Source organism: Cannabis sativa, chromosome 3, assembly GCF_029168945.1.
Source record: "Cannabis sativa cultivar Pink pepper isolate KNU-18-1 chromosome 3, ASM2916894v1, whole genome shotgun sequence".
Lineage (NCBI taxonomy): Eukaryota > Viridiplantae > Streptophyta > Magnoliopsida > Rosales > Cannabaceae > Cannabis > Cannabis sativa.
The window spans coordinates 50363842-50387611 of record NC_083603.1 but is presented as its reverse complement, the minus strand read 5'-3'; the positions used below and the strand labels follow the sequence as shown (position 1 = coordinate 50387611).

At 39.9% G+C, this 23770-nt stretch overlaps 2 long non-coding RNA genes across 2 annotated transcripts; both read left to right on the top strand.

The window, feature by feature from the left end:
• The first annotated feature begins 10537 nt into the window (after positions 1-10537).
• LOC133035474 (uncharacterized) lies at positions 10538-11498 on the top strand. Its single transcript, XR_009686675.1, has 2 exons — positions 10538-10790; positions 11267-11498. It is a non-coding gene; the product is annotated as an uncharacterized LOC133035474 (long non-coding RNA).
• Positions 11499-17901: 6403 nt separating this feature from the next.
• Positions 17902-18723, top strand: LOC133035473 (uncharacterized). The gene is made up of 2 exons (XR_009686674.1): positions 17902-18015; positions 18492-18723. It is a non-coding gene; the product is annotated as an uncharacterized LOC133035473 (long non-coding RNA).
• Positions 18724-23770: the final 5047 nt, after the last annotated feature.

The following is a 23770-nucleotide window of genomic DNA, read 5'->3' as shown; positions in this document are numbered from 1 at the left end:
CGGCGGACCTCGGCCGCTATTGGTGTCCTTTCTGGCCGCTAAAGGGCATTAGCGGCGGACCTCGGCCGCTATTGGTCCGCAGCTAATGCTTGGCCGCTATTAATAGTATTAGCGGCCAAAAAAGGGGTCCGCCGCTAATACCCGTCAGAATAAAAAAAATTAATAAATATTTGTAAAAATTTATTTATATATTAATCCTATATATAAATAAATAATTATTTATATAAATATTTAATAAATAAAATCTAATTCATATAATTATAACAATTTAATAGAATTTATTGATAATTTAAAAATGTCTCCAAGGTAATTAACTTTAACATATTAATCCTAATAAAATATTGTCTCAAAATTAAACTAAATTATTACAAAACATAAATAAATTATTCATTAACATCTTCATTCAGGTCTCCAATTATAAAGTCTTGATCCGGATTATTTTCGTTACGAGTCCTCGAAGCCCGTGGCGGAGAAGGCACATATGCTTGGTCTGATGATAAACCCAGCGTTAAATTACCGAGCTCATCTTGGTTGAAAATGGGAGTTGAATAAAATTTGTTCTCCTGCGATGAACTCCCAAATAATCCAAAATCAACAAAGTTTGAGCCGAGCGGAGGAGACTCTGATGGTGTTCGGTATAAGAACTGATTTCCCAATGGCGGAGCAGACTGTTGTTGCTGCTGAGGAAAAGATTGGGGTTGCTGCTGCAAAAAATTTTCAAATTGCTGCTGTGACAAACTTTGGAACTGTTGTTGCGAAAACGACTGTTGTGGTTGAGGAGGTTGTTGTTGCTGTTCCGGAGGAGCGACATAACTCTGAGAAGACGAACCACCAGGCGACTGCGACTGACTATACGTTTGAATAAAATTCTCAAAGCGTGGGTTAAATATATGAGCATGTTGTTCAGGCGTCAAATTACCCCCCCAAGTGGCACGCATAGCTGAGAATATTTCTGCCACAGTGCTCATCATTTCAGTAGTTGGTGGGGGAGGCACCGTCGATTGAGTTTGAGGGATTGGTTTCTTTCCTTTGCCCTTGAGCCTTTTACCCACGCCTCTTTGATAGTCAGATCTTTGGCCTAGAACTGTTTCCAAAACGTCAAACTGATAACCAATATCAGATTCAGATTCAGTACCAGTATCGCTCTGGGATTGCCGTTCAAGTCTTTTCCTATCAAGCTCCTTGATCAGTTCCTCCTATTTAAATCAAAATTATTAGAATATATAATTAATATAAAATATAAATTTTAATAATAAATCATTTTATTCACTTACATAATCTTTTGCAGCTAATTCATTAACGAAAGTGCCAGACGGCTTTTTCACATGGATCTCCTTCCATGCTTCAACTACATGCTCTCCAGGAGGACCCCCCTATACGAACATAGACAATTAAATTAGTTTATTATAAGAGAAAAACATTATTAACACTTAAAGAATTAATACATACCATTCCGTGGCGTATGGAAGCCAACGATTTTGTGCCTTGCGTTGTTGGATATTTCATTAGTTGCCGATTCGATTTATTTTAAGTTGAACGATTCAAAAATGCCTCGCTAACGAACAATTCGCAAACTGGTTCCAAGTCTCGGTATTCAAGTAGTCAGGGGGGAATTTGAGAATTGTCTCCTAATCTTCTGGTTTTTTGTAATGTTGTTTAAAATGCTTGTGTCTGAGTGTCTTTCGCTCACTATACCGCTCCGTCATCACCGAATATAAAGTCCCCATAAGTAGGTCTCGGTGGGGATTCCCATCGATATCAAAATAGTACTGTGTAATAAAATAATTTAAAATTATATTAATTTACAAATGAGGACATAAAATTATTACAGCCATTAATAATTAAAAATCAGTCACTCTTATTCGATTGAGCACTTGATCCTTATATTGTTGGGGTACATCAAAAAAATTTAGATGACGACCCGGGCACAACATGCTTACTTGTTGGCCAAGAAATCGAACATAATTGCTTGCTTCAGTGCCAACAACTTTACCAGTTTCAAGATCTACCTCCACCGGTAAGGGCTTACCAGCTTCTCTCCTTTTTTTTTCGAGGTTAGCGTTTGCTGCAACCCCACGACCCTTTTTGACCGGAGGTGGAACTATATTTATTCGAGAGAAAATTATTATTATTAGTAAATCATACATTCACTATTTATATTCAGAACAATGTTAGATCTGAAAAAATATGAAAACCTGATTCGCAGGACGACGGTACCCTAGAAGGATCAGGGGGATCCCTGCCATCACCATCCCCACCATGGTATGTCGCTAACGTAGCTGACATTGTACTTTACTTTGAAGACGGAAAAAAATGTAAGAATTCACAAAATGTGAAACACATAATTGAAAGTTCACACAAATGTTAATGCGAAAGAAATTAAAAAGTCATTTAATTGTAAAAAGTTTTAGTAACAAATATTTGCAAAATAAAAGTTACACTGACGAATCACTATCATTTCCATCATTCACCAAGTTTACATTTTCATCCTCCACATGTTCAACTAGTAAATCATCTACTTCTTCAGCAACATAATTTTCATCAAGTTCATTATTCTCTATCTCAGAATCCACTAACTGATCGGATGATTCAACAATTACTAGAGGTTCATTCGATTGCATAATTAACTCTCCATGATCAACAGTCAACACAAAATTGGAAGAGTTAGAATCACTAACAACATCAACATCAGTCTCATCTTCATTGTCATTAATGTCCCAAATTTGTCGATGGCTAATATCTTCAACAACCTTCCAATTCCGACCTCTGAGTGGATCTTCAAGATAGAAAACTTGCTTCGCTTGGTTAGCAAGGATGTATGGTTCATCTTGATACCAATATCCACGAGTATTTATACTGGTTATATTATTTTCAGTGATTGTCTTCTTTCTTAATGGATTAGTGTTATACCATTTACATTCAAACAATGTCACTGTATATGCACCAGTATAAGATATAGTGATTACATCTTCAAGTGTGTCGTAGTAATTAAACCCTTCAGTTCCAGCAACAGTAACACCACTATTTTGTGTCTTCTGCTTTTGGTCTCGCTTCAACGCAATAAACCGAACACCATTCACTACACAACCTTCGTAAAATGTTGCTAAGTAATCGGACCCAGAAGCTAGAGCGAGTAACTCATCACCATTTTGTAAAGTTCCAAGCTTCTGCAACTCATATATCTAAATACATAAAATGTATTAATATGAGAGGAATATAAATGGTTGAATTAAAACTTTACAATTTTGTCATTATATCTTCTTATGAAACCACGGACGGAAAGTTTGCCTATGCAAGACATCGTGATTACCATTAGGATATTCATGCCTGATCTTGTCCAAATGTTCACTGTGAAGTATGATAATGTCAAGGTACGATAGAGGGAGATAGAGAATAAAAACTAAGCGTAATCTTTTCCACTCATCAACATGAGTTTGGAGTCCAATCACTCTTCTCTACCTCTTCCAATTTTTAACGAAGAAAACTATGATTTTTGGTCCATCAAAATAAGGACCTATTTTCAATCACAAAGTCTATAAAAAATTATTAAAGAAGGAATCACTATTCCGAAAGATATTACATCTCTTTCGAAAGATCAAAAGAAGGCACTAAAGGATAATCAACAAAAGATTCTCATGCATTATACTTCTTGCAGCAATATAGTAGACATTCTTTTTTCACGAATTATGGGCGGAGCAACGACAAAAGAAGCATGGGACACGCTGCAGGAGGAGTTTTAAGGAACAGTTAAGGTACACACAATTAGACTACAAAAGCTTAGAAGAGATTTTGAGAATCTTAAAATGAAGGATAATGAGACTGCAAAAGATTACTATTCTAGAATTAAAGAAATAGTAAATCAAATGGGAGCCTATGGAGAAATAATTTCAGACAAGAATATAGTACAAAAGATACTAATTTCTTGTACAGAAAAATATGATTCAATGGTTTATACGATAGAGAAAACTAAAGATTTAGAAACTCTATCACCTACTGAACTTATGGGCTCTCTTGAAGCACATGAAAGTAGACGAGAAAGGCATAAAGAAAGTGAAGCTGAAAATACCTTTCAGTCTAAAATCAATCCGCGGTCTCAAAAACCAAAAGCTGGAGGGAAAAAGACATAAGAAAAACAAAAAGAAAATAACGACAAGTATCCTCCATGTGGCATTTGTAAAAGAAAAAGTCACTTTGAGAAAGACTGCTGGTTTAAAGATAAACCACAATGCCAAAATTGTAAAAAAATTGGCCACACTGAGAAAACTTATCGTTTAAAGAAATCCCATCAAGCTAATTTTGCTAAAGAAAAAATGATGAAAGTAATCTCTTCTATGTCTGACAATCTACAACAGAAGAAGGAAAAGATACTTGGTATCTTGACTGTGGTTGCAGTAACCACATGAGAAAGAATTCAAGCATCTTTTGTAGTCTTGATAGATCTAAGACTAAATTCAAAATCAGTAATGGTGACTTCATGGAAGCAGTCGAGAAAGGCACCATTACCAATGACACTAAAAAAGGTAAGAGATACATCAATGATGTACCCTTGGTACCCAACATCGATCAAAACCTACTTAGTATAGGCCAAATGATTGAAAAGGGATACTCTTTGTGTAACGTCCCCGCTTTAAGCCTCCATTGGCTCCTTACACCCACGGAATGAATGGCTCTTATACACGAGTACGTCACTCCGGCTGCTTCATGAACTGATGACTGACCCTACAGACCAACACGAGTATTTTCAGCGTGCTTTGTCCTCACTCGCACGCTTCCTAAGAAAACTTCCCAAGAGGTTACCCATCCTAAAATTGCCCCAGGTCAAGCACGCTTAACTGTGGAGTTCTTTCGTGATGGGCTACCGAAATACAAGATGCACCTTGTTGATATAGGTAGTACCAATCAATCCATTTAAGCTCTCTTCAACTGTGCAGTCCCATACCTACACAGCCTCACAATCATCACAGTTGACCTTCCCCAGGCGATGTGGGATTGCACAACTTACCCGTTGTTTCCCCTTATGGATCATGAGACTACTGACTGTCACAATCACCCCCCTTACGGGGTCCGACGTCCTTGTCGACCACACTTCCAGCTGGGTCAAGGCTCTGATACCATTTGTAACATACCCGCTTCAAGCCTCCATTGGGTCCTTACACCCACGGAATGATGGCTCTTATATACGAGTACACCACTCTGGCTGCTGCCTGGATTGATGAATGACCCTACAGACCAACACGAGTGTTTTCAGCGTGCTTTGTCCTCACTCGCACGCTTCCTGGGACAGGAGGTCACCCATCCTGAAATTGCCCCAAGTCAAGCACGCTTAACCATGGAGTTCTTTCGTGATGGGCTACCAAAAAACAAGATGCACCTTGTTGACATAGGTAGTACCAATCAATCCATTTAAGCTCTCTTCAACTGTGTAGTCCCATACCTACATAGTCTCTGAATCATCCCACTTGACCTTCCCAAGGCGATGTGGGATTGGACAACTTACCTGGTATTTCTCCTTACGGATCACAAGACTAATGACTGTCAAAATCACCCCCCCTTACGGGGTCCGACGTCCTCATCCCCTTAAAGGTGGCCGGTACCTTCCAGATGATCACATCCAACACAATTGCATCCTAACCAATTTATTACCCCACATGGTTACATGCACACGTTACTGGACCCGAGTGATACCATTTGTAAGCGTGCCTGATTTCACATTTATAAAATATTCACTAAACGGAATGAAATTAATTGGGATTTATTTATGCTTCGGAGTTTAGAACCCTGTTACCATCGGGAGACCTTATAGTTACCACTAGGTGGATTCGGCCCTTGTCTTTTTGGATTGACGGTTGTGAGTTGACCGCCAATCTAATTGAGTTACAACTTTCTGATTTTGACATAATCCTGGGAATGGATTTTCTGTCTAAATATGGAGTGACGATTGACTGTAAACGGAAGATGGTGGTGTTTGAGCCCGATAGTGCTAAACCAACGGTGTTAGTGGGTAAGATTCAAGGTACACGCATACCAGGAATAACACTGTTGAAAGCTAAGGACCTGATGAGCAGAGGTTGTCTTGGGTTCATAGTCACTGCAGTGGATACCAGCCAACCTGTGACATCAAGGCCTGAGAATACAAGATTGGTATGCGAGTTCCTTGATGTCTTTCCTGAAGACTTATCGGGATTGCCACCTACCTGGGAGATTGAATTTGTTATTGAATTAGTTTTGGGAGTGGATCCAGTATCTAAAGCACCGTACTGAATGGCTCTAGCAGAACTGAAAGAATTGAAGATACAACTGCAAGAGTTATTGAATCTGGGATTCATCAGACCAAGCTACTCACCTTGGGGTGCTCCGATATTGTTTGTGAAGAAGAAAGACGGAATCGTGCGAATGTGTATTGATTACCGGGAGTTGAACAAGCTCACCATCAAGAACAAGTATCCTTTACCTCGAATAGATGATCTGTTTGATCAACTGAAGGGGAAGACGGTCTTTTCCAAGATCGATCTTCGCTCAGGATATCATCAGCTGAGAATTCGAGAGGAAGATATCTTGAAAACTGTGTTTCGTACTAGATATGGACACGATGAATTTCTTGTGATGTCTTTTGGACTCACTAATGCCCCGGCGGCATTCATGGATTTAATGAATCAGGTGTTCAAAGACTACCTGGATAGGTGCGTCATTGTGTTTATTGATGACATTTTGGTGTATTCTGAGTCAGAAGAAGAGCATGAGTTGCATCTCAGAGCGGTTTTGCAACGGTTACGAGATCATAAGCTCTATGCTAAATTCAAAAAGTGTGAATTCTGGTTATCGCGTGTCTCATTTTTGGGGCACATAGTGGATAAAGATGGGATCATGGTGGATCCGGCCAAAATTGAAACTGTTCGGGATTGGCCAACACCGAAATCAGCTACGGAGGTCAGAAGTTTTCTGGGTTTAGCTGGTTATTACCGTCGATTCGTTAAGGGTTTTTCAAAGATTGTTGTACCCTTAACGGAGCTGACTCGAAAGAACCAGAAGTTTGTTTGGACTTATCGGTGTGAGAAAAGTTTCCTGAAGTTAAAGCAATGCTTGATTACCGCTCCAGTACTAACTCTTCCTTCAGATAAGGAAAAGTTTGTGGTGTATTGTGATGCCTCGAGATAGGGTCTTGGATGTGTGCTTATGCAAACCGGAAAGGTAATAGCTTATGCTTCTCGACAGTTAAAGGTGTACGAATAGAGGTACCCTACTCACGATCTAGAACTCGTAGCAGTGGTATTTGCTCTAAAGATTTGGTGGCACTATCTATATGGGGAGAAATGTGAGATATACACTAATCACAAGAGTCTGAAATATTTCTTTACCTAGAAGGACTTGAATATGAGACAGAGACGTTGGCTAGAGTTGGTGAAGAATTATGACTGTGAGATCCTTTATCATCCTGGTACGGCCAATGTAGTTGCTGATGCCTTGAGTAGAAAAGATCAGAGTCGGTTGAGCATTGTGAAGCGAATCTCTCAACAACTAGCAAATGAGATGACTCGAGCTAAAATTGAGTTAGTTGTGGGGTCGTTGGCTAATATTACCCTCCAATCCACTCTTTTAGAGCGAATCAAAGAAGTACAAATGCAAGATCAAGAATTAGTAAAAACTCGAGCTAGGGTTTCGGCTGGGAAGGCTAGTGATTTCTCAATGGATAAAACGGGAATGTTAAGATTCGGGAATCGAGTTTGTGTGCCTATGGATGAGAGCATCAAGAAATAGATCATGAATGAGTCTCATACGACTCCTTATTCAGTTCATCCAGGGTCATTGAAGATGTATAAAGACCTGAAAGTCATGTTTTGGTGGCCAGGTATGAAGAACGACATTGCTGAGTATGTTGCAAAGTACCTTACTTGTCAACAAGTTAAGGCTGAACATCAGCAACTGGCAGGGTTGCTGCAGCCACTGAACTTACCAGAGTGGAAATGGGAGGACATTGCTATGGACTTCGTGGTAGGTATGCCTAGAACCACGGGACAGTTTGACTCTGTGTGGGTCGTAGTGGATAGGTTTACAAAGTCAGCTCACTTTTTACCTGTTCGGACGAATTTCTCCATTGACTAGTATGCTGAGTTATATGTCAGAGAAATTGTTCATCTTCATGGTGTCCCAAAGTCCATTATTTCGGATAGAGATCCAAAGTTTACATTGAGATTCTGGGAGAGTCTACATCGAGCTATAGGTACTCAGTTAAAGTTCACCACAACATTTCATCCTCAGACGGATGGGCAATCCGAGAGGAGCATTCAGATTTTAGAGGACATGCTACGGGCATGTGTGCTTGACTTTCAGGGATCATGGGGAAAGTACCTTCCCCTGATCGAGTTCTCTTATAACAACAGCTACCAGGCCACAATCGGGATGGCCCCTTATGAACTTTTATATGGAAGAAAGTGTAGATCGCCCATTCACTGGGATGAAGTGGGTGAAAGAAAGTTCTTGGGTCCTGAAGCTGTTCAGAGAACAAATGAGGCAGTTGACAAGATTAGAGCGCGAATGCTCGCGGCTCAGAGTAGACAGAAGAGTTATGCTGATCCAAAGTGTCGGGATATTGATTTCCAGGTCGGGGACATGGTATTACTCCGAATATCTCCGATGAAAGGCATTAAACGCTTTGGGAAGAAAGGAAAGCTTAGCCCGAGGTTCATTGGACCTTTCGAAATCCTTGAGAGGATAGGGCAAGTAGCGTACGGGTTGGCTATGCCCTCAGCGCTAACAGCTGTACATGATGTGTTTCATATTTCAATGCTTCGGAAGTATGTCTCAGACTCGTCCCATGTTCTAAGTTATGAAGCATTGGAACTTCAGCCAGACTTGTCATATGAGGAACAACCGGTGTAGGTACTCGATAGAAGAGAAAAAGTCTTGAGAAGTAAGACAGTGGCACTGTGAAAGTATTGTGGAGGAACAGTAAGGTGGAAGAGGCAACCTGGGAACTCGAGACGGATATGCAGCAGAAATATCCGGAGTTGTTCAGGTAAATTTCGGGACGAAATTTCTATAAGGAGAGGGTAATTGTAATACCCTAGAATTAAGAAATGGATTAGCAAAACCCTAATTAGATAATTATGAATAAAGTGAGGAACTATATTAATATATAGTTCAATATATGTGAATTAATATGAATTTTAACATGTTAAGACCCCGTTCGTGAGCCATGGGCATTTAGTAATTGTGACCCGAGAAGGGTAAAATAATGAAATTAATTTAATTACGTGCTTAATGGAACTATATTATTATATAGTATGCCTGTGTTGTCTTTTCAGGTGTGTTCTGATAGGTTGGCGCTGTAATACCCCGGAATTAAGAAATGGATTAGCAAAACCCTAACTAGATAATTATGTATAATTGAGGAATTATATTATTATATAGTTCAATATATGTGAAATTATATGAATTTTATTACGTTAAGACCCCGTTGGTGAGCCAGGGGCATTTTGGTAATTATGACCCGAGAAGGGTAAACGATGAAATTAATTTAATTACGTGCCTAATAGAACTATATTATTATATAGTATGCCTGTGTTGTCTTTTCAGGTGTGTTCTGACAGGTTGGCGCGGTATAGTCACAACCGGGTATTTCGAACAGAACGGGGTTCGGGTCCGAAATGCAATTTGAATTGAATTATTTGGCATTTTATTTGATAATATGAAATCTGAAATTATTTGGAATTAAATGAGTGTGGAATGGCATTTTTGCCCTTGAAAATGTGTATGTATGATTAATTGGCCCTAGGGGCAATTTGGTCATTTTGACCATTTAGTCTATTTTGCAACAATGAGATTATTGAGTAAAGAAAAGATCATTTTTGCATTTGTTCTCAGCCCCAAACCGAATCTCTCTCCCTCTTTCCTCTATTTGCATTTTCTTTGCATATCTCTTCAAGATTGAGGTGTAATCTGTGCTTGGATCTTGGGAAAGGTTGTGGAATTGCTTGTGTGAAGAACTTGAGGTAGTTTCTACCTCTTTCCTTGTTAGTTTTGCTGCTGTGAATTGAGGTTGAATCTATGTTTGTGTAGCCATGATTTATGATCTTAAGTGCATGGGTTATAATTGATGAGTTTTGATGATTTGTAGATGAATTAAGCTTTGGATTATGTGGTTTGCATCTTATATGTTTATGTGATTTTTAGATTGAAAACTAGGGTTGTTAGCAGCTGTTATTTTGGGTAGTTTTAAGGAAGTTCTGGCTGGAAATTGGTTGAGTTTGAAGGATTGTTAACTCAAGTTCTTGAGCTTGTGAATAGGTTGTGTAAAGCATGAATTTTGTGTTTATGCAATCTGAATATTGGTTTTTGTTATGGGATTTGATGCATGAGATATGTGTTTTTGATCCTCTGAGTTATGTTAGCAGCTCTATTTCATGATTTTGAGATATATGCATGTTTGGGTTGAATTGGGGGTGAGTTTGGCATATTTTCGAAGCTGAAATTTGAGTTTTCTGGGTTTTTAAACCCAGTGGTCGCGACCATGGTCGCGACCACGATAATGGCAGATTGCTATTTTTTTTAAGTTTTTGTTTTGCCATAACTTTTGACTCGGGACTCCGTTTGGGACGTTCTTTATACCATTAGAAAGCTCTTTTCGAGCTCTATGTGATTATATGTGATTTGGATGCCAATTTTATATTTTTGTGGAAGTTAGATTTAGGGATTAACCCTATTTGTGTAAATCTCGGTATTGTGACTAGGATTACCGGCACCTGGTCAGGAGCACCCGGGGATTTGGAATCTCTACTATTGCGGGACAACAGGTAAGATAGTAGTTTGCACGTAGAGTATGCGCAGTGGCGCTTATGTGAATATGATATGCATGAATGTTTAGTAACCGGGATTAGGGTTATTACCCCAATAGGAACGGTCTGTTAGCCTAGGGTTATTACTCTAGTGAAATATGTGTATAATGCCATGCCATGTTAAATGAAATGAAATTTAAGGATTGTGCGCTCAAGGCATAATCAGGTTGGACTCGGTACTCATAACCGAGATGAACCACTTCTAAGGCCTTAATGTAATTAGACGTGTGAGAGCAACACGTGGGTCTACGTCACGTAGATTTAAATAGATGTGTGAGCGCAACACATAGGTCTACGCCACGTAGACATAAATAGGCATGTTGATATAGTGATCAGGTCTGTGCCATACAGACATATATGTGAATAAGCATAATATATGTGTTATGATTTATACTGTCTTGCTGGGCTTGGCTCACGGGTGCTCTACTGTGCAGGAAAGGGTAAGGCAATAGCTGATCAGCCATGAGTTTCAGGAGTAGACGAAGAATGTACATGTTCACGCCACTTCAGACCAAGCGGGTTATGGGTCTAGCAGTGTTGACTTTTGTATTCTGTTTTGCCGCTTAGGTCGGCTAGTAAGAAAGAACTTGTAATAATTTTGTAATTATTTTTGGGATCCCAACTATGTTTGAAAAGTTTAAATATATTACAAGTTTATTTTCAGTCTGTTTAATATAAAAGTTTAAATTCTGCGCTATTTTTAATTAGTAATCCCGTTTAGGGGATTAGGGTTTCATAATCGTTTTGGGTAGCGTGCCTAATTATTTAGGGCGTTACAATTTGGTATCAGAGCGGCAAGGTTTTTAAACTTCCTGTAGACCGGCCGAACATGTACATTCGTCGTCAGAGATAAGCTCGACTCATGGTGCAGTAAGTATTGAGAGTAAATACTTGACTGAATGTGTGATAATCTGTTTACCGCTTTCCATTTTAGGCAGTATGCAAGCATCTAGAGTATGTATGTGTTATGTGATGCCATGTTATAAATGTTAATTATTATGTGTATATGAATGAGGTAAATAGATGAGTTAGGGTTTAAGGCAATAAGTGCGTAAGTGTGGTATCGGTGCTTAACTCGCTGGGGTTGTTGATTTTAGGGGTACTAGTAATGGACCCTCCGCAATCATCCAGACCACAGGGCGAGCAAGTAGAGCCCGGGGCTACCCAAACCGATCCACCCGCACCGCCTCCACCTCCGCAAAATCCGGGGGATAATGCGGGGGCTGTTAATGCTAATCCTCCTGCTGACTGGCAGCAAATGTTTCATGAAATGCGAAGTGTCATACTTCGTCAAGAGGAAGAGTTGCAACGTTTGAGGCAACAAGCTGTCCCAGCTAATCAAGGGTTACAACCAGCTCCTGTGCCAGTGGTGGGTAACCAAGGGTATGTTATGCCGCACCGGGACTCGGTGTTCGAGCAGTTTGTGAAGCTGAAACCTCTGGTTTTTCTGGGAGGCATTGATATTATTAAGGCTGATCAGTGGATGAGCACTGTTACCTGGATCCTCGATAATATGGGGGTGACGGGAACTGAGAGGGTAAATTGTGCGGCCTTTATGTTTCAAGATCATGCCCGCGTCTGGTGGGACATAGTGAATCAAACCCGAGATGTCAGTATGATGACATGGGATGAGTTTAAGAAACTTTTTGAAGAAAAGTTTTATAATGTGGCTGTACGGACTTCACACCAGGAAGACTTTGTGAAGTTGACTCAAGGGAAGATGTCGGTGGCTGAATATACTCTGGAATTTGACCGATTATCCAAATTTGCTGGTGATTTGGTGCCTACCGATTTTACTAGAAAACAAAAGTATGTTCGAGGACTGAATGCTACAATCAGTCAAGACTTGAAAATTACCACATCCCATGACACCCTGTATAAGAGGGTGGTAGACTTGGCCTTCATTGCTGAAGAGGCCGAGCAGCAAGTGATGAAAGAGCAGGCTGTAAAGGATGCCGCCATGGCATCAAACCCTCCTGCTGGTGGTAATTTCAGTAAGGGGATCGACAGTAGCAACCCTGAGCACAAGCGGAAGGCTGAGGCTTCCGGAGCTTCAGGAGGAAATAGAAAGTTTCGGGGAAACAGAGGTGGCCGTCAAGGCCGCAGTTCCTCATTCCGGTCATACCCCGAGTGTCCTAAATGCATGAAGCATCATCCTGGTGAGTGCCGAGCCAAGACATGTTTCCAGTGTGGCGTGGTGGGCCACTTTATCAGGGATTGTCCCCAAGCTAAGAGAGAAGAGCCTAAGAAGAATGTTGCTCAGAACCCGGGGAGACTTTTCACTATAACTCAGGCAGATGCTGATGCTAGTCCGTCAGTTGTGACAGGTCAGTTATCTATTAATGGTTGTGCTTATACTGTGTTATTTGATTCTGGAGCTACTCATTCATATGTATCGAGTAGAGTGATAGAAACTTTGCATAAGCCATGTGATAATTATACTTCGGGGTTTGGAACCCTGTTACCCTCGGGAGACCTGATAGTATCCACAAGGTGGATTCGGTCTTTGTCTTTTTGGATTGACGGTTGTGAATTGACCGCCAATCTAATTGAGCTGCAATTATCTGATTTTGACATAATCCTGGGAATGGATTTTCTGTCTAAGTATGGAGCAATGATCGACTGTAAACGGAAGATGGTAGTGTTTGAGCCCGAGAGTGCTAACCCAGCGGTGTTCGTGGGTAAAGTTCAGGGGGCGCGCATACCAAGAATATCGTTGTTGAAAGCTAAAGACTTGATGGGTAGAGGTTGTCTAGGGTTCATAGTTACTGCAGTGGACACTAGCCAACCTATGACATCAGGGTCTGAGGATATGAAATTGGTATGTGAGTTCCTTGATGTCTTTCCAGAAGATTTGCCGGGATTGCCACCTGTTCGGGAAATTGAATTTGTTATTAAACTGGCTCCGGGAGTGGATCCAGTGTCTAAGGCACCGTATCGAATGGCTCCAGCTGAGTTGAAGGAATTGAAGATACAGTTGCAAGAATTATTGAATCTGGGATTCATTAGACCGAGCTACTCACCTTGGGGTGCTCCGGTTCTATTTGTGAAGAAGAAAGACGGAACCCTGCGAATGTGTATTGACTACCGAGAGTTGAACAAGCTTACCATTAAGAACAAGTATCCTTTACCTCGAATTGATGATCTGTTTGATCAACTGAAAGGGAAGACGGTCTTTTCTAAGATCGATCTTCGCTCAGGCTATCATCAGCTGAGAATTTGAGAGGAAGATATCCCGAAAACTGCGTTCCGTACTCGGTATGGACACTATGAATTTCTTGTGATGTCTTTTGGACTCACTAATGCCCTGGCGGCATTCATGGATTTGATGAATCGGGTGTTTAAAGATTACCTGGATAGGTTCGTGATTGTGTTTATTGACGACATCTTGGTGTACTCTGAGACCGAAGAAGAGCATGAGTTACATCTCAGAGCGGTTTTGCAAAGGTTACGGGATCACAAGCTTTATGCTAAGTTCAAAAAGTGTGAATTCTGGTTATCCCGTGTCTCATTTCTGGGGCACATAGTGGATAAAGATGGGATCATGGTGGATCCGGTCAAAATTGAAGCTGTTCGGGATTGGCCAGCACCGAAGTCAGCTACGGAGGTCAGAAGTTTTCTAGGTTTGGCTGGTTATTATCGTCGGTTCGTTGAGGGTTTCTCAAAGATCACTGTACCCTTAACGGAGCTGACCCGAAAGAACCAGAAGTTTGTTTGGACTGATCGGTGTGAGAAAAGTTTCCTGGAGTTAAAGCAACGCTTGATTACCGCTCCTGTACTAACTCTTCCTTCAGATAAGGAAAAGTTCGTGGTATATTGTGATGCCTCGAGACAGGGTCTCGGCTGTGTGCTTATGCAGGCTGGGAGGGTAATAGCTTATGCTTCTCGACAGTTAAAGGAGTACGAACAGAGGTACCCTACTCACGATTTAGAACTCGCAGCAGTGGTATTTGCGCTAAAAATTTGGCGGCATTACCTTTATGGCGAGAAATGTGAGATATACACTGATCACAAAAGTCTGAAGTATTTTTTTACCCAGAAAGACTTGAATATGAGACAGAGGCGTTGGCTAGAACTGGTGAAAGATTATGATTGTGAGATTCTTTATCACCCTGGTAAAGCCAATGTAGTTGCTGATGCCCTGAGTAGAAAAGGTCAGAGTCAGCTGAGTTCTATGAAGCAAATCTCTCAACAACTGGCAAATGAAATGACTCGAGCTCAAATTGAGTTGGTTGTGGGGCAATTGGCTAATATTACCATGCAATCCACTCTTCTTGAGAGAATTAAAGAAGCGCAAAAGCAGGATTCGAAATTGATAAAAACCCGAGCTAGGGTTTCGGCCGGGAAGGCTAGTGATTTTTCAGTGGATGAAACGGGAATGTTGAGATTTGGGAATCGAATTTGTGTACCTATGGATGAGAACATCAAGAAAGAAATCATGGATGAGTCTCACACGACTCCTTATTCAGTTCATCCAGGGTCGACAAAGATGTATCAAGACCTAAAAGCCATGTTTTGGTGGCCAGGTATGAAGAATGACATCGCCGAGTATGTTGCAAAGTGCCTTACGTGTCAGCAAGTGAAGGCTGAACACCAGCGACCTGCAGGGTTGCTGCAACCGCTGAAAATACCAGAATGGAAATGGGAAGATATAACTATGGATTTCGTGGTAGGTATGCCTAGAACCACGGGACAGTTTGACTCTGTGTGGGTCATAGTGGACAGATTTACAAAGTCTGCTCACTTATTACCTGTTCGGACGAACTTCTCCATTGATCAGTATGCTGAGTTATATGTCAGAGAAATTGTTCGTCTACATGGTGTCCCAAAGTCCATTGTGTCGGATAGAGATCCGAAGTTTACATCAAGATTCTGGGAGAGTCTGCATCGAGCTATGGGTACTCAGTTAAAGTTCAGCACAGCTTTTCATCCTCAGACGGATGGACAATCCGAGAGGACCATTCAGATTTTAGAAGACATGCTACGGGCATGCGTGCTTGACTTTGAAGGATCATGGGTAAAGTACCTTCCCCTGATCGAGTTTTCTTATAATAACAGCTATCAGGCAACAATCGGGATGGCTCTTTATGAACTTTTGTATGGAAGGAAATGTAGATCGCCCATTCACTGGGATGAAGTGGGTGAAAGAAAGTTCTTGGGTCCCGAAGCTGTTCAGAAAACAAGTGAGGCAATTGATAAGATTAGAGCGCGAATGCTCGCGGCTCAGAGTAGGCAAAAGAGTTATGCCGATCCAAAGCGTCGAGATATTGATTTCCAGGTCGGGGACATGGTATTTCTCCGAATATCTCCGATGAAAGGCATAAAACGCTTTGGGAAGAAAGGAAAACTTAGCCCGAGGTTCATTGGACCTTTTGAAATCCTTGAGAGGATAGGACAAGTAGCGTACAGATTGGCTATGCCCCCAGCGCTGGCAGCTGTACATAATGTGTTTCATGTTTCAATGCTTCGGAGGTATGTCTCAGACTCGTCCCATGTTCTGAGTTATGAAGCGTTGGAACTACAACCGGACTTATCATACGAGGAACAACCAGTGCAGATACTTGATAGAAGAGAGAAAGTCTTGAGAAACAAGACTGTGGCACTGGTGAAAGTACTGTGGAAGAACAGTAAAATAGAAGAGGCAACCTGGGAGCTCGAGACGGATATGCAGCAGAAATATCCGGAGTTGTTCAGGTAAATTTCGGGACGAAATTTCTATAAGGAGGGGGTAATTGTAATACCCCGGAATTAAGAAATGGATTAGCAAAACCCTAACTAGATAATTATGTATAATTGAGGAATTATATTATTATATAGTTCAATATATGTGAAATTATATGAATTTTATTATGTTAAGACCCCATTGGTGAGCCAGGGGCATTTTGGTAATTATGACCCGAGAAGGGTAAACGATGAAATTAATTTAATTACGTGCCTAATAGAACTATATTATTATATAGTATGCCTGTGTTGTCTTTTCAGGTGTGTTCTGACAGGTTGGCGCGGTATAGTCACAACCGGGTATTTCGAACCGAACGGGGTTCGGGTCCGAAATGCAATTTGAATTGAATTATTTGGCATTTTATTTGATAATCTGAAATTATTTAGAATTAAATGAGTGTGGAATGGCATTTTTGCCCTTGAAAATGTGTATGTATGATTAATTGGCCCTAGGGGCAATTTGGTCATTTTGACCATTTAGTCTATTTTGCAACAATGAGATTATTGAGTAAAGAAAAGATCATTTTTGCATTTGTTCTCAGCCCCAAACCGAATCTCTCTCCCTCTTTCCTCTATTTGCATTTTCTTTGCATTTCTCTTCAAGATTGAGGTGTAATCTGTGCTTGGATCTTGGGAAAGGTTGTGGAATTGCTTGTGTGAAGAACTTGAGGTAGTTTCTACCTCTTTCCTTGTTAGTTTTGCTGCTGTGAATTGAGGTTGAATCTATGTTTGTGTAGCCATGATTTATGATCTTAAGTGCATGGGTTATAATTGATGAGTTTTGATGATTTGTAGATGAATTAAGCTTTGGATTATGTGGTTTGCATCTTATATGTTTATGTGATTTTTAGATTGAAAACTAGGGTTGTTAGCAGCTGTTATTTTGGGTAGTTTTAAGAAAGTTCTTGCTGGAAATTGGTTGAGTTTGAAGGATTGTTAACTCAAGTTCTTGAGCTTGTGAATAGGTTGTGTAAAGCATGAATTTTGTGTTTATGCAATTTGAATATTGGTTTTTGTTATGGGATTTGATGCATGAGATATGTGTTTTTGATCCTCTGAGTTATGCTAGCAGCTCTATTTCATGATTTTGAGATATATGCATGTTTGGGTTGAATTGGGGATGAGTTTGGCATATTTTCGAAGCTGAAATTTGAGTTTTCTGGGTTTTTAAACCCAGTGGTCGCGACCACCACGATAATGGCAGATTGCTATTTTTTTTAAGTTTTTGTTTTGCCATAACTTTTGACTCGGGACTCCGTTTGGGACGTTCTTTATACTGTTGGAAAGCTCTTTTCGAGCTCTATGTGATTATATGTGATTTGAATGCCAATTTTATATTTTTGTGGAAGTGAGATTTAGGGATTAACCCTATTTGTGTAAATCTCGGTATTGTGACTAGGATTACCGGCACCTGGTCAGGAGCACCCGGGGATTTGGAATCTCTACTATTGCGGGACAACAGGTAAGATAGTAGTTTGCACGTAGAGTATGCGCAGTGGCGCTTATGTGAATATGATATGCATGAATGTTTAGTAACCGGGATTAGGGTTATTACCCCAATAGGAACGGTCTGTTAGCCTAGGGTTATTACTCTAGTGGAATATGTGTATAATGCCATGCCATGTTAAATGAAATGAAATTTAAGGATTGTGCGCTCAAGGCATAATCAGGTTGGACTCGGTACTCATAACCGAGATGAACCACTTCTAAGGCCTTAATGTAATTAGACGTGTGAGAGCAACACGTGGGTCTACGTCACGTAGATTTAAATAGATGTGTGAGCGCAACACATAGGTCTACGCCACGTAGACATAAATAGGCATGTTGATATAGTGATCAGGTCTGTGCCATACAGACATATATGTGAATAAGCATAATATATGTGTTATGATTTATACTGTCTTGTTGGGCTTGGCTCACGGGTGCTCTACTGTGCAGGAAAGGGTAAGGCAATAGCTGATCAGCCATGAGTTTCAGGAGTAGACGAAGAATGTACATGTTCACGCCACTTCAGACCAAGCGGGTTATGGGTCTAGCAGTGTTGACTTTTGTATTCTGTTTTACCGCTTAGGTCGGCTAGTAAGAAAGAACTTGTAATAATTTTGTAATTATTTTTGGGATCCCAACTATGTTTGAAAAGTTTAAATATATTACAAGTTTATTTTCAGTCTGTTTAATATAAAAGTTTAAATTCTGCGCTATTTTTAATTAGTAATCCGGTTTAGGGGATTAGGGTTTCATAATCTTTTTGGGTAGCGTGCCTAATTATTTAGGGCGTTACAGGCGCAATATAGTCACAACTGGGTATTTCGGGCCGAACCGGGTTCGGGCCCGAAATGCAAATTGGATTGATTTAATTGGTATTTTATTTGATAAGTGATAATCGAAATTAATTGGGATTTATTTATGCATGAAATGACAAAAATACTCTTGTGAGGGTGAATATGTATGCTTTGGGCCCTAGGGGCATTTTGGTCTTTTGACCTTTATTTACTAAGTTTAATAAAATTGATTTTTGAGAGTAAAAGAAATCAATTTCTGGTTGTGCACCTCTCTCTCACCCTAACCCTCTCTTGAAAATTCTAGTTTAATTGGTGTGTTTTGCTTGGAGTTTGCTTTGATTTGGAGCTTAGAACTTGGTTGTTGTTGTTCTTGGACTTGCAAGGAGCTGAGGTAGTTTCTTTAAAAGCTTTAATCTTAGTTTTGTTGCTGATTTTGATGTTTATTGAGCATGAGGAAAAAAGGGTTATGAAGCTTTGAGTTGCATGTTTATGATTTTGAGTTTAATATTGGTAAATTGAGTGAGAAATTTCATGATTTGGTTGGGATTCATGTTTGTGAGCTTGGATTGCGATTTTAGGTTATTTTCTAGCTTGAAATTCATGCTATTTTGATATGTGGCTGTTAGAAAATAATTGTGGTTGTTGGATTTTCAGCTCAAATTCTTAAGCTTGGGTATTGTTAGTTTGAGGCATGAATTATGTGTTTTATGCAATCTGAAATTGTGAATTTTATGCATGAAGTATGTGTTTTAAACTCCCTTTATGATGATTAAAAACCTATTTTATGGTTTGGGAGTTTTGGTTGTGAATTGGGGTGATTTAATTGTGTTTTGGAGCTGATTTTCGTGTTCTTGCTGCTGTTTTTCTGGATTTTGAACCCAGGTGCCGCGGTATGGTATTTAGCATGCCGCAGCGCGCTCAGTTCTTTCTGGGCAGATCCTTTTGCAAACTTCAAATAGCCATAACTTTGCGATTTGGACTCCGATTTGGGAGTTCTATATACCGTTGGAAAGCTCTTTTCGAGCTCTATCTGAATATATGAATTTTTAATGCCATGTGAATATTTTATGAATGTGAAATCAGGGGTTAACCCTATTTGTGAACTCCCGGATTTGTGTGACTAGGATTACCGACACCTGATCAGGAGCACCCGGGTATTCAGAATCTTTAATATTGCAGGACAACAGGTAAGACAGTGATTAGCACGTAGAGTATGCGCAGTGGTGCTTATATTGAAAATGATATGTATGATTGTTTAGTAACTGGGATTAGGGTTATTACCCTAATAGTAGCGGTTGATGGCCTAGGGTTATTACCCTAGTGATATATGCGTGTAAATGCCATGCCATGTTAAATGTAATGAGATTTAGGGATTATGCACTCAAGGCATAATCAGGTTGGACTCGGTAACCATAACCGAGATGAACCATTCTAAGGCCTTATTATATTCAGACGTGTGAGAGCAACACGTAGGTCTACGCCACGTAGAAATAAATAGATGTGTGAGCGCAACACATAGGTCTACGCCATGTAGACATAAATAGGCATGTGAGTGTAACATGTAGGTCTGTGACACACAAACATATATGAATGGTATTACCGTTTAAATAGCATGATGAGCATATTATATTTGTTATGATTTATACTGTCTTGTTGGGCTTGGCTCACGGGTGCTCTACTGTGCAGGAAAAGGTAAGGCATTAGCTGATCAGCCATGAGTTCAGGAGCTGGGCGAAGAATGTACATGTCCGGGCCATATCAGACCAAGCAGGTTAAAGGTCTACTAGTGTTGAATTTTTGAAACTCTATTTTGCCGCTTAGGCCAGGTAACTGAAAGAGGCTTGTAATAAAGGCACAATATATGATAAGCAACATAAATCCTTTCAAATTGTAAAGGTAAAAATGAAAGAAAATAGATGTTTTCCAATACAATGGAGATATGCAAAGCAATGTGGTGATGCAAGCACACACAGATGATTCATGGCTTTGGCATAGAAGGTTCGGTCACTTTAACTTTCACGGGCTAAAGATCCTTAAGCAGAAGAATATGATGCGAGACCTCCTAACAATTAAGGAGATCAACACAGTTTGCGAAGGATGCATGCTCAGGAAACAACATCGACAACCTTTCCCATCCGACAAAACTTGGAGAGCCAAAAATCCACTGGAGCTAGTCCATACTGACGTCTGCGGGGCAATGCGCACTCCATCAAATGACCAAAATAGGTACTTCATTCTCTTCATTGATGAATTTACTAGAATGACATGGGTTTATTTAAGGCAACAAAATTTGCAAGTCTTCGATATTTTCAAAATATTCAAATTCCGTGTCGAAAAACAAAGCGGTCACTACATCAAGACAATTAGAAATGATAGAGGCAAAGAATACACTTCTAATGAATTCAACAATTTTTGTGAAGACGAAGGGATGGAGCACCAACTCACTATCAGATACGCACCAGAACAAAACGGCGTATCTAAAAGGAAAAACATGACTGTTATGGAGGCAGCAAGAGCCATGCTACTAGAGAAAGGTCTCCAGAAACGATTTTGGGCAGAGGCGGTAAGCACCGCAGTCTACTTGCTCAACCGATGTCCAATAAAAGTCGTGCAAAATAAGACGCAAATCGAAGCTTGGAGCAGACGTAAGCCATCAGCAAAGCATCTCAAAGTCTTCGGCTACATATGCTAAGGTCACATTCCAAAAAGAGAAAAGAGGCAAGCTTGATGAGAAGACTAAGAAAGGAATCTTCTTAGGCTGTAGTACTCAATCAAAAGATTATCGAGTCTATAGCTTAGAAACAAACAAGCTAATAATTAGCCGAGACATAAAATTTGACGAAGATGCTGCATACAACTGAGAGACACAAGAGGTTGAAAGAATGGAACTCAATATTCCTCTACCGCCAAGACCAGAAATTGATCAAAATAGAGTTCTTACTCAACCAACAACATAAGAACCAGTAAAAGCTATTGAGTCCCTGCCAGACTCACCAGTAAGGCGAATAAGACCACTATCAGAAATCTACGAGACATGCAACTTAGTACTTATGGAGCCAGAGAGTTTTTAATCAACTCAACAACAAGAAGTATGGAGACAAGCCATGAATGAAGAGATAAAGATGATTGAAAAGAATGAGACTGGGAGCTTGTAGATCGTCCATAAGACAAAGATACTATAGGAGTCAAGTGGGTCTACAAGACAAGGCTGAAGCAGATGGCTCTATCCAAAAGTACAAAGGAAGGTTAGTTGTGAAAGGATACTCCCAACAATATGGAGTTGACTACAGCAAAATATTTGCTCCTGTTGCACGCCTCGATACTATTAGGGTTTTAATAGCTCTAGCTGCACAGAAGAAATGGAAGATTTTTCAACTCGATGTGAAGTCGGCATTCCTAAATGGTTATCTTGAAGAAGAAATATACATGGAACAAACTCAAGGGTTCGTGGTACAAGGACAGGAAGATAAAGTTTTCATGTTGAAAAAAGCCTTGTATGGCTTAAAGCAAGCTCCGCGAGCCAGGTATAGTAGAATCGATAACTACTTCACTCAATAAGGATTTAGGAGGAGCAAGAGTGAGCCAACTCTTTACATCAAGACTCAAGGTACAAGTGACACTCTTATTGTCTCTTTATACATTGATGATCTCATCTACCCAAGAAATAATGAGGGTATGATAAAGAAATTTAAAGAAGACATAATGAAAAGTTTTAAGATGGCCGACTTGGGCTTAATGCACTACTTCCTTGGGATCGAAATAACTCAAAAACAAGATAGGATCTTCATCTCACAAAAGAGGTATACCAAGAAACTATTGAAGAAATTTAAAATGGAGGGATGCAAGATTGTATCAACTCCATTAGACAACAACAAAGCTCTCAAGAAGGAAGATGGCTCACCGAAAGCTGATGAATCAAAATTTTGACATCTAATTGGCAGCCTACTATATCTAACTGCTACAAGACCAGACATAATGTATGCAGTTACTCTCCTATCAAGATTCATGCATGATCCAAGTCATGTTCACTACGGAGCAGCCAAGCAAATTCTCAAATACTTGTAAGGAACAAAAAATTCTACAGAATATGGTACAAAATTACAAGTGACTCAAAACTTGTAAGCAACACAGATAATGACTGGGCAGGATCCATAGACAACATTGAAAGCACGTCAGGATATGCCTTCACACTTGAATCTTGTATATTTTCTTGGGCATCAAAGAAACAAGCAACTGTTGCATAATCATTAGCAGAAGCAGAGTATATTGCAGCAGTAATGACTACAAGCCAAGCTATATGGCTTCATAGAATACTAGAAGACATGGGAGAATCATAGGAGGCTACAAAGATATATTACGATAGCAAATCAGCTATAGTAATGGCGAAAAATCCAATATTTCGCAGCAGGACCAAGCATATAAGCATCAAGTATCACTTTATCAAAGAAGCAGAAGCTAACAAAGAAATATAACCTAAGCACTGCAAGACTGAAGAACAGTTGGCAGATATTTTCACAAAGGTGCTACCAAGAGGAAAGTTCAAGCTACTACGAGATATGATCGGAGTTACCGAAATGTCAACCAAAGAGGAGTATTAGAATTTGCTACACATTTCTACACAATATAGTCTAGAAATTTCTATACACTTATAGAAAAAAATTTATCTAAGATTTTAAGAGATTTCTAGATTAGATTAAGTCTAGAGTATACTAGTAATGTTGAACTCTAGAAATATTTAGATTTGTTTGGATATAATTCCTTCTAGTAAAAGAAAGAACTAGAAAAAATAATTCTAACCATAAAGTGTAAGGGGTGAGCAGGGTCAGGCCTATGTTAATTTGGGCCTTAGGCAAAAGTAAAAATTGGGGCCCAGTGAAAAAGTGAGATTGTTGGGATTTGAATTCTCAACCTCTTAGTTGTTAAACTAATCAAATT